The 12585-nt window shown below is 47.1% G+C and overlaps 1 protein-coding gene across 7 annotated transcripts in view; it reads left to right on the top strand.

The window, feature by feature from the left end:
* Positions 1-4118: 4118 nt before the first annotated feature.
* Positions 4119-12585, top strand: part of TET1 (tet methylcytosine dioxygenase 1) — an 80533-nt gene continuing 72066 nt past the window's right edge. For 2 of the 7 annotated variants that reach the window (XR_008745442.1, XM_055793679.1), the window contains exon 1: positions 5279-5512. The gene's annotated coding sequence lies outside the window, so the exon portion shown is untranslated. Of the gene's footprint in view, positions 4536-5277; positions 5513-12585 lie in introns of those variants that run through there. The other 5 variants (XM_055792025.1, XM_027783456.2, XM_055792622.1 and 2 more) reach the window with 4 other exon arrangements.

The raw sequence follows: 12585 nt of genomic DNA on the forward strand, positions 1-12585 counted from the left end.
AAACAAGACAAACTGCTGTCCACCACAGGTCAGGAATATCTGATTGGAAATACTTAAATAAATGCCATAGCCCTGTGTAATAGGTGTCAGAAGATGAAATCATAGTCCTTTCTGGCCTTAATTAACGTAAAATGGTATTAACACTTAAACTGTCTGTGTTCAGCGTGATTACAAATGTTAACTTACTTTCAGTGCCAACCAGGCAGCTAGATAACTATCTACAGAACCAGGGCCAAGAAAGACTAAACGAGGAAGTCATTGTCAAAACCACAATTAGAATTCAAGAGTTTCTGCATTAAACTCATGTTGTTCAAGACTTTTCTCTTTCAGATACTGCCAACTAACAATGCTGTGGGTGATTTATCTCATCATCTGTATTACAAATACAAAGGCATTAACAGTGGTTGGCTTGTCTTCAGCGGGGTTCGCAGGCACAGCACCACATCAGTGCAGCATATAGCTTCCTGGGTCACATCTGGTCTGGGAGCAGGCCAGTCACTTTGTCACACTGCAGTTTGAGGTAACAAACATGAGGGAGGACTTGCAAGGTAGATGCTGTAATCTGTGCTTTGTAATTGCACAGGGAGCCAGCTCTAAAGTCTCAGCATCACGTTTCCACTACGAGGGAGGCAGGGCTAGCTGAGATAGGCCTGGTTAGATCCAATCTTTCCCTTACAAAGCAGCATAGGTGTCTCTGCAACGTAATTCCTAGAGCTTTTGGTTTGTGGAGGGCTTAACTTAGGTTCAGCATCAGTGACATGTCTAACCTTCCCTCACCTGGACTGATGCCATGCCTGCTGCAGAGACCTGATCCAGATAACTGCAGGACTGATTTAGGGACCATATACCTGAGTAGTTCTGTTGTCAGGGTCCTGAGGGCACTAATAGGTCTTAATGGACACAACCAGCTGCACCTGGGGCCCGCACCCACATCCTCTGTCCCCCGCCCAGGAGCTCTATTAAAGGACAGCCCTGGCTAAGCTGTGGGTCTTGGTGAGTTGGAGCTTTGTCTCAGTCCTGCTTAGCTATTATGGGCCCTGTTCAATTTATACTTGGAATGTGTTTAACTTTGCTTACCCATTGGGTTATAAGATTTGTTTCTGATTTGCAGATTGAGTTCTTAGTTCAGTTCCAGACCTGCCTCATCTCCTGAAAGCTGTTTTATTATCTGGACTGCTGGCTGAATCTGGATCCCACCCTATGGCCTGTCCTGTTTACCTTGTGTGTGTACAGTGGGGCTGCGTGCTGGCTAGTGAGGTCCTTGTCCTGCTGGCTGTTGTGTCGGGCTCCCTATCCCTTGAGGAGCAGCTACCCCTTGCAGGTCTCTCATACTCCCCACAGACTCCGCTATTTTCTGTACTGCTTGCAATGTAGAACTACTTACAGGTTTGTGCACTGTGTTCTTTGCTACTGTGTTGTCTGGTTTTAATCATTCTGTAGCTATGTACTGATTTGCATGTTATTCTGGATAAAAACACAGGGATGGTAGCACTGTGCTAGGCCAAAGGTCCACCAGCTGAAAACTTTACCCTGAAGACCACGTATACAGGGAAGAAGGCTCGGGTCACATACAGGGCTGTTTTTGCAACATGGTCTTCCAGCTTCCATTAACGTATAGTTAAAATAATACTTTTATGTTAAGTAGCTTTTAACTGTTTTTTCCCATTTTGCTTAAAAAAAATTAACCTATAAAGTTATTAGCATCTACATAGTGCTGTAGCAGTGAGTTTTATGGTTTGACAACACATTGCATGAAGAAGTAGCTGTCTTCTGTTCTGATGCATCTGTTTGATAATTTGGCTTGATATCCTCTACTTTAGAGAAACTGTGTGTTCACTCTCTGATAACACTTTCTATCCTGCTCTGGTTTTTATAATATATTGGTTGGCATTTCACCCAGATTGCCTTCTTTCCAGGCTGAAAATATTGGTGTGTTTAGTTGGCCACCCTTGCTACATTTCCCTGTGGCTTTTGAAGTTCCACTTTGCACTTTTTTAAGCAGAACTGCATGTTATATTAAAGATGTGAGCAGACAATAGATCTGGACTAGATAATGATGGTGCAGTGATGTATCCTGTTCTGCTCTCCCCTTCTTTTGTAACGATTCCTAGTGCTCCACTTGAGCACACAGAACAGTTTCACGGAAGTATCTGTCACTGTACCAGGATCTCTGTTTTGAATGGTAATACTTAATTCAAGGGCTGTGACTTCCATGTTTCCCCCCACATGCCTCACTTTGCATTTTAGTGAAAGGATTTCATCCGCTATTTTGTTGCCCAGCCAGTCATTACTGGGAGATCTTTGTCCAAATGTTTATACCTAGCTTGTCTTGGTAGGCTGAGTATCTTAGTGTTGCTAGGAAAGATTGTCACCTGTTGCTCCATGCTTCCTGGGATATTTATTACTGATGAAAATGACCATGAGCATATATGTCTGTGGCGGTGAACATGGACAGTTGTTCTGTTCAAGTAATTCTTGTATGTTTCCTAGCCTTTAGCATGTCTTTAATGGAGCTGTGATTGTACATGTCAGTGTTTGGGTGCTCCCATTAACTTGCTTATTCTAACCCAGCTTTGGCCCTTATTACTTGTTGCTTTCATCAGTTACTAATTTCTCAGAATGCATTTTATTCAAGCCCACAACTTCCAGTTTATTACTGTCTTCCCAAGAAAATACTCAGCTTCTGTGGGGCTTCATCTTACAGTTCCAGTTCCTTCTAATTTTGCTGTGTGCAGCACTTTGAGAACAATAGTTTTTTACTTTTCAAATAATCTATTATTTTAGCTTATGAAACTAGCTTGTGCTATCTCTTCTTTTAGCAGGGTAGATCTTTGGAATGACAGAAGTCTTGCTATCCAGGCCTCTAGAAAAGCAGTTTTCTCAGCAAACTTTCGGACTGATTAGGAGATAGTATGGTTACACCCAGCAAAGAGGACTCGTGCGTTCCTAAACTTACCAGCCACTGAGAGGTGATCAGCCAAATGTTCAAAACTAGGTGTGTGTGGTGTTGGTTTCACCTTGTTGCATCTGAAATGTCTGTGAGCTTGGCTGAGATTCCCAGACCATATGTGTTTTTTCACTGCAGGGAGTATAAGTGGGAGGAGACAAGAGGATGGAGGTACAGATTGGTGAAGGCTACCTACCCACCGGCACTGAACCGCAGCCCTAACACTATGTGCAGATCTGTGCCACCGCTTCTCCTTTCCCACATGCCGATTGAAGTAGTTAGCAAAACACTGGCATTTAAAGCATCTTCACAGGAGTGGATGTGGACGGTGCTGCTTTCTTTTTATGCAGCAGAAAAGCCTTTCTGCAGGCTTGTATTTGGATGCGTTGGTTCACATTTTAAGTATTTTATACGACAGGAGCTAGAGACTTGATAATAATGAAGCTTTTTGAAAGAGTACTGCATGGGTATATTGTTTTATAGATCCCATTTCCAACATCTGTTTTCCAGTCTGAAGAGATGTTAGACTTGATGGCCTGCTTTCCACTCTGACAGAAAGGCTGTAGTGATAGTGAGTAGTGTAAGAAGGCTGGACTGACTCTTCCTCTTCCTCTAACACTTTGCTCAGCCGGCTCCCTCTGGGAAGGAGCAGCAAATATTATCAGTGGCTTTTCATGGATGAGGTGGGGGATGGGGAGAGCAAGGCTGACTTTTTTTTTTTTTTTCCTCCTTGCAGGAGGGAGAGGGTGGCTCAGCTGCCCTTCCTACTCTCGGCCAGCATCTTCCCCATGCTTCTGGGTGTGTGCTCTCCGCTCGTGGACGGCCGGTCCCGGGTGGACGCCGAGGTGCGAGGGCCCTGCTGGACGGCACGTGTAAAGGGAAGGGAGTTTGCCCCAACCCGCGGCGAACCCCTCGCCCGTCACCGCTGAGCAGGCTTTCCCTCCTCCAGCACAAAAACAAGGGATGATTTCAGAGGTGTCACCTCCGCTGCTGAGCGGGAGGTATGCGGCGTCAAACCGCAGCCTCTGCGAGTAACGGAATAATTCGCCTTTTCTCTTATTATCGTCATTTTATCTATTTTTGCTGTTGTTAAACAATCCCCGCCGTCACCAGCCTGGCACGCCAGCTGCGGCTCCCGGGGGGCAGGCGGGGAGAGGCGGCCGCCACCCTGGCTGTCCCCGGGGGCCGTGCCGGGCCAGCCCCAGTGCCGCCGCTGCCGGCTCGCCCCGCAGCGCGGAGGTGGGGTGGGGGCCGCGGCGAATCCCGCTCCAGCCGCGGGGATCCAGGGCGCGTTTTGCCGCCTGCCGGGAGGGCTCGGTGCGGCGAGCGCCCCGCCGAGCCGCCCCCTCCCCGCTCCCTCCCGGAGGGTCCGGCCAGGGGCGACGCGCGCCGCCGCCGCCGAGAGCACGTTTCGCGGCCCGGGGCTCCCTCTCCCGCGCCTGGGCTCGTCGCGCCATGGGAGCCGCCCGCCCGTGGGGGCCCGGGCCGTGAACCGCGCCTCGCCCCCTCCGAGTGCGGGGCGACAAGCCATGCCAGCATCGCCCCTTCCTGTGAGCTGGAGCTGCGGGCTGGCCGCGCCGCAGCTCTGGTACGTGTGTGGGACGGGTCCCGGGCTGCTGGGGGAGGGGGGGAGGGACGGAGACCCCTGCTTTCGGACCCCCTCCCTTTCCCCCCTCTCCCTATTTTTCCCTCCTTCCCCTCCCGCTTAGCTGCTTGGCTCGGTGCAAAGTTGAGCTGGGGGGGCAGGGGTACCTCCGCGGCCGGGCTCGGAGCCGTTCCGAGGCGGGGAGGGAGGCAGGCGGGCAGGCTGGGGGTTATTCATATGCAAAACGTAGTTTGTTGGCCGAAAGAGCAAAAAAGTCCGGTCTCCCTGGCTGTGCTGGAGCGTGTTTGCGCTGCAGCAGCCAGAGCCTGCCTGGAAAAACCCGCCAGGCGAGAGAAACTGCCTGCAGCCTCCGCGGAGGGCAGGGAACAATTAAAAGGGACCCTGCCCGGCAGCAGGGGCTCCCGGGCAGCCGGAACAACCCCGCAGCTGCCCTTCCCCCGAAAAAAGCCCAGGCGAGCGAGGGCCGGGCGGCAACATCATCCTCCGGAGTGCCGGTGGCGTGCGGGGCCGGGGGGCGCACCCCCGGGGGCCGCTTACTGCTTTCGCCGCGGCAGAAGCCGGGCGCGTCCGGATGGGCGCCGCGGGTCCCCAGCGCTCCCGCTGCGGCCGGCCCCATTGTCTGCAGCCCCGGGGAGGGCTTCTGGGGTTGGGGGGGCACGGCCAGCGGCGGGGCCGGGCCACGAGGAGCCGCTGCCTCTCCCCTAGGCGGGCCCTGCCTGCCCCTGCCCCTTCCCTTCCCCCCCGGGGTCCGCCTGCCTGCACTGACGGAGCCGGAGCCCGGCGGGGCGGCAGCCCCCGAGGTGCTCCCGGGGCGCTGAGCACCTACCCAGCTGGTCTGGGAGCTGGGGAGAGGCGGCGGTGGTCTGCTCGCTGCTGGAGGTTTGGTGTTGGCGGGGATGGTCCCTGCCGTGCTCGAGATGGAGCCAGGGGAGAAGGATGCGGTTCACCGAATGGGATGGGTAAGGAGAAAGGAGCAGGCGGCCTGCCGGGAGGCAGGACGGGTTAACCTTACCGAGGCATGGCTGCTGGTGCCGGAGGGCGAGCGGCGCGCCGTGCTGGGTCCGCAGGCTGGGTTCGCAAAGGGCCCAGGCGCAGCGGTAGGCAAAGGAGTCGCGCCCGTCGTGTGCCCGGCCCGGCCTGCTGCACCCCAAAGATATTTAAAGAGCAACGTAGTCCGCATCACTTGTGTTTTGGCCTGTGCAGCAGCAGCCCGGCGTGGTGGGATGCTACTTCTTTAAGGAGGAGAGGGGAACATGCAAGTAGGCGTCTAGAGCGGGTCAGGAGCACCCCGATGGCTGTGCACGCACCCTTTCCGGGGCAGGGGGCTGCACCAGCGTGGCTCTGGCCAGAGAGCTCTTTTTGGAGGTGTTAATACGGAATGGCAAAACTGGGCAGAGATGTACTGCAGCCTTATGTATCTAAATGTGACCGAGCAGACTTCTAGGGCAAAGGTGCCTCTTTAAATTTTAAAGCAAGTGGGGAAACCTGTGGAAATAATAATAATAAAAAAATAATCTTCCAAATAGTAGCTCTTCGCAGCTGTTCTCGATACTGTTTTTAAGGTACTCTGGTGGAGAAGCAGAAGGCTATACTGAGCCATAATCACCTTGTTTTCATTAATGCCAGTCAACACGAATTAGGAGTAGAGATTGAATCCAGAGAACTTCACATTTATATTTGGTCTGGGCAAAACTGGGCGGGTAGCCTGGTCAGCCCTGACTGTAGGGGAGAAGGTTGGCTGATGCTTTTCAGAACCGGTTTCCTGGCAGCACAAGGATGGGTGGTGGTTGCTCTTGGGATGATGTTCAGTCCTTCTGGACAAGAGGGGTTGGTTGTGCTGGGGGAGACAAGGACAGGCTGGGTGGCACAAAGCAGGTAATTGGGGGTGAATTCAAAGGGGGGTGTACTGAGGAACTTTCTAATACCTAGGGTTTCTGTAAAACCTAAGTCTTCACTGCGTAGTAATTCAAAATCTCCACTGATAGTGTTTTATTAGGGCTGGCTGGCGTGCTACCCAGGGTTGTTAAAGCTGGCCTAAGCATTTCCATCCTGCTTTCTGTTTTCAGTTACTTACATTTCAAAACACCTTTCAGGCTGAAATTTTCCAGGCTTAATCTTTGCCTGAAGGTTCTTCCCTCCACCTCCCCCTTCTTTTAATTGAGTTTGAGATAAGGTGATTCAGTTAGTGTTTTTTTCTTTTAAGGCAAAATCCCTGAAGAATGCAGTCAAATGTTATAAAAAAGAAATGCAGTGTTTGAAGCAGCATAAATGTAGAATTAGAGGCATATGATTAGCTGACGGGTTTTGTTTGTTTTGCTTGTGCTTTTTTGTATTCAAAAGTACCTGGAGTGTTCTGGTGGAATGGGCCTTCATTTGGAGAACCCTTAGAAATTACTTGGTATATTTTTACTTTTTAGCATTCCCTCTGTTAAGGTCAGTGTTTGGCTACATTGAACAGAGCTTAAAGCAAGCCCATGTTCCTGCCTGGGCTGGGGGGGAGGATACTTGCACATGCGGTGTGAGTCTTCACAATGGATTTTTGGTGCCAGTTGTTTGAGGCTTAATCCGGTTTTGTGGTTTAAGCATGTGTGGTTCCTTGCCACACTTTTTCTTTTTTCTTTTTTCTTTTTTTTTTTTTTTTTAAATCGTTCTAATATAATAGAGCTTTTCCTAACCCAGGAGGGCTTTTTTTTTTTTTTTTTGGTGCTATTTTTTAAAATCCATTTCACTCGCTGTGCAGGCTCCAAGGTGCATGAAGTCATGACATTGCAAAATGTTAAACATTGACATCTCTTGCTGAATTCACTGAGAGGATGTATTTCACAGCAGTCTTCAGCTTCCCATGTACTGGAGAGAAGTAGGATGCAGTGGCAGCCCTGCCTTATCCAGACTTACAATCCAAGCACGGAGGTGGCCTTCCGGGTCCAGCAAGGACAAAAATTCAGGAGGAAAGCCTTGGTGCTTGGTCTGCTCAACATCATCTTGTGTTACTGATGTCAGTGGGAAAAGGATTATGCTTTGAGTGTGTGCCTTTGTCTGTGTGAAACTGAGGTGGCATCCTGCAGTGCCTGTCCCAGATTTGCAGTTATGCTACTGGAAAGGGTTGACTTAACTCAAAGTTTAATGTATGTGGCTAAGGCATGCCTCGTTGCCTTAAGAGTGGCATAATCCTGTAAAGCAAAGCAGAGAAATTACACGTAGTAAAACGGAAAACAAGTGTTCTTGAATGACGTGTCAGAGTATAGAAACATTATGCGAAACAGGACTGCGGGAAGAGACATCTTGGGGACAGTCAGTGGGGGGGGACTTTGGGGGTGCCTCTGCACAGGGAACTTGGGGAGGCCTCTTTACAAGACTCTGTATGAAGTCACTCGCAGTACTGAGAAGGCAGATGAGAAGTTTCATTTTTATTTCTTAACCAAAACTAAATGGAACTGAAGAAGGGGGGGAAAGGGAAAATTAAAGCTAATTCCCTCCTCCTAACCCATTTCCCTTCTTTTCATATACAAAGTATTGTGCAGAGTTATCAGTAGATGCAGGGAATTAGGCAGGTTTTAAAAGCAGGTTGACATCGGTGCAGCTGGGAAGAATAGGCAGTTGATATGTCATAATCCTGAAAAGACTGAAAAAAGCTTTTGCGTCTAACATGAGGGTCAGATTTTCCAGTGTCTGTCATCTTGGGTGTCTCTTGTGTCTTCCTGTAGAGCATCTGCTGCTGGAAGATGAGATGCTTTTCAATTCAGAGTTGTAGATATGAGCTTGAGTGACAACTTCGAAGTCAGATTGTGGGCCTTAATGCTTGGGACCTGTGCATTATTAAGTGGCTTTTATGAAAGCTTCCAGGTCTTGTTTCCCTGTCAGACCAATCTCAAGTGACTTTTAAAAAGATACCTAAACACTGAACAAAATTTATTTAATTAGTGCATCTGACATAGTGAAACCAAGCTCAACTAGTCGTAGCTGGGTCATTATTTTTCCCCATGCACCTGTGTTTGTTCAGGGGTCACTTGCTGTCTTTCATGATGCCATAATAAAGCTGCCACCATTTTGAGTTAATCTCTCTTTCTCCCCCCATCTTCCAACAAGAATCAAGTTATGGATCAGAATCTTGATGGACATTACCTCTATAAAGAAAACTTGCTTTATTTTTTTTTATCCTTTTGTGTACGGGGAAAGTAAATAAGAAAAGCAGGGAGAGTGTTTTGGACTGGATTTTCTTTCTTTTTTTTCTGGAAGCCTTCCAGCAGTATAGGGTTAAATTCCCCAATTACTTTGTAGGCAAAATTCTCATTATAATTATTTGGAATTTTGACCAAGATGGGACTAAAAGGTTTAGCCCTTGATTAGCTTTTTAGCAGTATTTGTTGAGGATTATAGCAGTCGGTGGGATTGGTCCAGATTTATTACTGTGAATGAGCAAAACTTAAGCAACTGACCTTAAAACCAGCTTTCAGCTTTGCACATGAATTAGAAGAGATAAGTCAGCTCAAGTAACAGACAGCTTCGGGATGCACTGTTATTATCTGGGGAAGTTCCCTGCAAACCCTCCTGCGCATATTACCTGTGTTACTTCATAGAGATGCCTGTCCTCTGCTCTCAGGGAGGGTATGGTAGGTCCCGCCTGATTTGGCTTTCAGAAGAGAGCACCGAAGTAAGTTTGTTTCTGTCCAGGATGGTGGAGAACTGCCAAGTTGTTATATTGCCCCATGAGGTTTATGTTTGATAATCCTGCTAAGTCAACATAGATATTTTGGAAATATAATTGATTTCTTGCTATGAAATGTGACCAATATGATAGTAATTCGTTGTCCTTAAGAAATGATGTGAGGCAATTTGCAGCTGCTGCAGGCATCAACAGTCATGTCCAGTGTTTTAAATGGAAAAGGGAAGGTAAAATGTTTCCTAATGTTACAGAAAACAAGACTTTAGTATTAAACTTGTAGCTACCTAGTATTTTGGTCCTAAATGTGGAAGGGTAAACAAAGAAGTAACAATGTAATTTAGTTTTATTAGACACTTTATTTAAAAAGCATTAGACAGTTTTTACCTAGTGGTTAAGGTTGTTGTGGTGGACTAGTATTCATAAAGACTGTGGGCTTTCTTTAAGGGAAGCAAAGATTTCTTGCTGATCGGCATTTCTCCCAAGAGCTTGCAGTCACCTTGGGGGTCAGGTGTTCAAAGTCCCAGACAAATGTAACTGAAGTCTAGTATTAACTGGAGGGGAAAAAAGAAAGATTATTTTTTTTTTCCTTCAGGGGGTCTTTTCTGGATCTTTTCTGGAAAACCTAAATTCACTCCAGTGGCAAATTGAAACATGTATAAAACTGTTGCTGTTCTTGTGCCCCATATTGTCATCTCTGAGCAATACAAATACTAGCAGCCTTTGCCATCTTCTTTACTGCAGCATTTAAATGCCAGTTTCCTACAAATATCAGCATTTTGTGCTTTCCAAGAAAAAGGGAAGTCTTCAACCACTCCATGCTTATAGCCTCTAATTTTGGCCCTGAAAAGAAGCAACACTGGCTTTGATGCTTTCCTACATTCTTGCTAGACAGGTATGTTTTTCTGTATTAAAAGAAAAAAAAAAAAAACAAAAACCAAAACAGGATGGTCTTGTCTCTTCAGTTCTGAAACAACCATGTTGCAATTTCCAAATGCAGGTACAGTCGTATTATCATGTAATTATAATGATGATTTAAAAAAAATACAAAATTGTTATAAGTGAAGTTTCTAATTGATAATTTTGATGATCACACTTCCCAAACTTCTACAACAGCAGTGGCAACTGCTTATGTAGAGAAATAATAGGAGCGAAGCATTATATACAGTTATCTTCAAAAATCCAGTTTCTGTTTCCACTCCAGATCTCCCGTACCCTCTTGACATTCTGCTTCTGTTTCAGGGCTGATAAAGAGAAAAAAACTTTTATCTCTTCAGTCCCCCTCCTGATTCACACATTCCCATGCTGCCTGGCTCTCCTTGTTTGCTTGCTTTCCTCCTTGCTTTCCTGGCTATAGCCTCTGCAAGTAGCTCACATTTCCTCTCCTGCCACTGTTATGTAGCCCGGCTGCTAATGGCTACAGATCTGCTGCTTGCTTCCAACTGGTTTTGCAGCCCTCCAGGCTATCCTTTGGAATGAGGAGCCCAGTCTCTGTCAAAACCACAAGAAACTGGGGAAGCTTTTTGCAGGCTGCCAACAACTATTTCATGGACCTGCTGACGTGATGCCAAGGTCCTCTTTGATTCATGGAGTGACTAGTAATGGCCATGTCCCCCTTCCCCCGTGTGTCTCCAGAGAAGGGTAGGGGGAGGAATGGACTCGGATTACCTTCCTTTCAGCTTTGTATTTATTTTGCTGTTTCAGTGTCTGACCCAGCTTTATGTATAGTGCATTTCTGCAGGAGCTCTTCAGGTCTCCTTTTCTGTGGCCTTTGAAGCATTATGCGCAATGATAAACAACTGCACGTGTCTGCTTAGTCTCTCCAGGTTGGATGTTTTGCTGTGATGGAGGAGGGATGCAGTTAGCTTGTTTATTGCATGTTTGGGTGTTATTTTGTTATCTATTACATTGGCATATATTATTAACACATAACATATTAATTATATATTATACTATTGTATTATGACATGTAAATGTATATTATTAACATATAAATAATATAATGTATTATTTATATGTTGTTTTCTGATCTGACCTTAGAAGTGTGTTTAGCCTTGTCTTGTACAGCAGCGCTGACTCTAAAATGGTATTTGAGTGTGTGGAAAAACTGCTGTCCCAGTAATAACGTTCACCTGATATGTAATATAAAGATGTGATACAGAATAATCTTATCTTTAGGTAAGATACTTGGTTTATATGTTGTAGTACACAGGATCAATCAGCTTACTACTGCTGAATAAACAAGACCTAGGCTTCAAAAAGCTTTAAATAAGCTATTCAAAAAGAGTTTGGGGAGTTACTCTTAGCCTTGGTAGGTACTGTGGCCACTGGGCAGGCTGCTGAGGCAGTCAGAAACAAGCTCGCTGCCAGCGTGCTGGTTTGGGGAGCAGCAGGAGCTGGTGGTCCCACAGAGAGGCGGTGCATGTTGGCTGTGCTGGACCATCCCCTCGGCAGGCTAACGAGCTTATCTTGGAGGAGTGCAGTGCTGTTTGCTGCAGGTAGTTTTAAGCTTTCTGCATCCCTTCTGCTGTAGATATTTTTTGTGGTCTGGGGGTCTGTTCTGCTTGTGGAGCCTGCCCTTCACATGCCCTGTGCCAGTCAAAGCTGGCCAGTGTAGTACCATTAAACGTTTCTGGGGTGTTAAGTAGATTGGGCAACACTAGTGTAGCTCTCCCCACCATCTGCAGAGCTCAGACCAGGCTGTGGGCAAGTGTAGCCTCCATAAGATCACCTTGCTGGCTTCAAGGTGGGGTTGAGGTCATAGGAAGGAGTGGTGGTGTCAGGAGCCTGGTAGCACCCTTCTTCCCTTTTCTACCTTCTTTGGAATCTAGGATTCTCTCTTCCCCTCCCCCCCCCCTTTTTTTTTTAACTTTCTGTAGGGGTCAGAATTTTAGACATCATCCCTGTTTTTCTTGTTCTTCCTTTTCTTTCCCTCTTCCCATTAGTGAGGTGTAGGTGGCCTGTAGCTGACTTGATTTTTGAGCTCAAGGAATTTAAAGGAATGACGACGAAGGGAGGGCACCTTTCGGCCTGATGCTACAGAGCCTCTTGCTCTGCCTGCTCCCATTTTTAGGCTGCCCTTGTCTACTCATCTGATCTATTCAGACAGCTAAATAAAGCTTTAAAAGCCTTCACTTAAAAGCACCATGTGCTTAGAAACTATGTACTGATGAGAATTGCTTTACATGTAAAAAAACCCAACCCATCTTGAAGGATATTGATTTGGAGCATGAAGATTCTGTTGTATCTTCTGAGATGACTGAATTGTATTTGGGGAGTTGGGGACTTCCGCATCAATTGTATTTGGGGACAAAAGCTTAGGACAAATGTATGGTATTCTGTTGAGGGCTAATATATTAGTAGTCATGATGA

The sequence above is a fragment of the Falco peregrinus genome, chromosome 1 (assembly GCF_023634155.1).
Source record: "Falco peregrinus isolate bFalPer1 chromosome 1, bFalPer1.pri, whole genome shotgun sequence".
NCBI classification, from domain to species: Eukaryota; Metazoa; Chordata; class Aves; order Falconiformes; family Falconidae; genus Falco; species Falco peregrinus.